Raw genomic sequence first — 2,500 nt, forward strand, 5'->3', positions numbered from 1 at the left:
CTCCCCGCCTGCCTGCCTGCCTGCCTGCCTGCCCAGAAGGGCCTGCTATCGGACTGGGCCCTCGACCATGTCCTACTTTTCACAAGTTCTTTTTGAGGTCTTCACTTTGGTTCCGCATCAAGGACTTATCATCCTCGTCCTCTAGGGACGAGGCTTCATCCAGCCACTGCTCCCTTCTCCCCCACTTCTCCCTCTCCATCTCCCCCCCCCCAGCTCCCCTTGCCCCCACCACTCGTTCCAGTAACATAGAGAGTAGTGGGAAATGCCAATGTCCCTGTGTCCCAAGGCAGTACAGTAATTGTGGAGCCCACCACAGCACGCTCGGGGCCAAAGAACATCCTAGAGGGGCGCGTCATCACGCCAATGTGGGGAGATCACTGGATCCCCATGAGAGTTCTCAACCCGACTGAGTACCCTGTCAGGCTGTCAGACGTCTGACCTGGGAGCAGGACAAACAAATGACCAGATAAAAAGAGAAATGTCCAGGATTCTCTGCTCCCACTTATTTTATTTTTCGTGACAGAAAATCCAGGTTGAAGTCTTGTTCTGGGAATCATTGGGATGGAATGGGAAGTGATGGGATGTGATGGTGCAGCATGTCTTGATGGGTGGAGGCAGGCATCAACAACCCGGGCACATCTTCAAGTGCTGTGTTCGACAGGCCCAACCTGACACTAACACCAATCACTGACATGAAGCAAAATGGCCCACTACCCAGGGGTGTCAAAATAAGGGGGCAAAGTGGGACTGAGTCACACCAAACCCTCACATATCAGGACCCCATGGGCAGTCAAGATTGTTTTCTTTTAACATCATTAACCCCATAGCTAAGAGCCTCTGTTATAACCACATTGTCACCAAAATGGTCACAATCATCTGCAGTAAGAGGCTATGCTCATATAAACAGGGGGTTCATTGGAGCTGGGTCCACAGGGTCCAGGATTTGGTGCTACGCCAGCAATGGTGGAGAACCTATGGATCGGGGGCCATTTACCGCCCCTGAGGCCGTCTTATCTGGCCGCCGATTTTAATCACTTTAATGTCATGCAGTTTCACATTAAATATGGCACGTTTTGTAAAGAAATTGTAGACATCACATTTGCAATAAAATAAAGTTATATTTCAGGGGACCTACTGAAGGTGTGGTCTGTTGTAAAGGTGGCCGCCTTCATTCAATATAGACCTTAAGTGCAGGGGAAAGTCCTGGCTTGTGTTAATAGTATGGCCCTTGGAGAACTTCATAAAATTTGAAGTGGCCTCTTGAATAAAACAGGTTACCCACCCGACCTACAGCCACCTGCCATTAGCACTCTCTCACTATCTCAGAGACAAATGGGGAAGGCAGCGAGCAACACTGGACTTTGGGAGAGAGAGGGGAAAGATGGGTAGTGGGATATTACAGTATATCCTTGCCCTCAATAACAGATGATGTGTCAAGATTAAGACAGACTGTCTGTTCGCATTATATATGAAGCAAAGCAGATTGCCTTGTGGCTTAGAGAGAAGTATCTCTTTGTTGTGGGTAACAGTACAATTCTATTGATTTTCCGAGGAAATTTTGAGGAAATTATGTTTGAACTGTTGTCTTGGGATATTTGGCAGCATGGCTGAGACGGAACACTAGACAGTCTACTATATAGGCTAATATCACCCACTGTGACAGCAAAGGAGACAGAGAGATCAGATTATCAAACGCCAGAAGCAGTTCAAATATAATGCAGCTGTTCTTCTACAGAACGTTTATTGAGATATTACCTCACTGCTGTTGAGCTTTGTTTTCTTTGTATTGACGTGCAGTTTGGGTCACCATTAGGCTACTTTTTAAATTGGGGTTATAAAGCCTTACTTAAAGGACTGTGAGACGTCCAGTGGGAGGCAGGGGGGGGGAAGAAGCTCCATCCACCTAGCGTCAGAAGTAAGACTGAATCAGTGCGTCACCTTACAAGTTTTCCAAGACAGCACTGGCAGCTTACTGTGCGTTTTACCGCCTAAACCACTTTTTGTTGACTAGTAGCCAACATACCATGCTACGTTTGTTCACCTCACTTTATAGGTGATTAAGACGAGAGCTAAGTTGTGAATTAGGCATATAGGGCCTACGTACAATGTTCTAAACCCTGAATAGCTATTGCGTTTGTTTTTTTAATTTGCTAGTTTATTTATTTATTTATATATTTAGGCTATTTACCAGCTAAACCCAGTCCGAAAGTCTTGTCTTCTTGCATATTGTTCAGGGGACCAACCAAGGGCTCCAGCTCCCCTCAAACCATTAGGCTACCGTTCGCTGTTCACATCCTGGTGCTGAAGTGAACATATCTCGGTTGCCAACTTCTGCACAACGCCACGGTGTTTTCGCAAAACCTGTTGACTGAAACTAATAATACCATATCACCTGGGAGTTAATCACCAATATAGCATGCCCGTAAACAACACCTGAGCAGAGATCTAAAACTGTTTCAGCGACATGAGTCGCAGAGGGAATGGGAAGTACAAAAGCAAG

The 2,500-nt window shown here is 46.4% G+C and overlaps 1 protein-coding gene across 1 annotated transcript in view; it reads right to left on the minus strand.

The window, feature by feature from the left end:
• The window catches only part of LOC134466093 (adenylate cyclase type 1-like), a 70,729-nt gene that overhangs the window by 67,604 nt on the left and 625 nt on the right, over positions 1-2,500 (minus strand). The window lies entirely within an intron of this gene.

Source organism: Engraulis encrasicolus, chromosome 16 (genome assembly GCF_034702125.1).
Source record: "Engraulis encrasicolus isolate BLACKSEA-1 chromosome 16, IST_EnEncr_1.0, whole genome shotgun sequence".
In the NCBI taxonomy this organism is placed as follows: domain Eukaryota; kingdom Metazoa; phylum Chordata; class Actinopteri; order Clupeiformes; family Engraulidae; genus Engraulis; species Engraulis encrasicolus.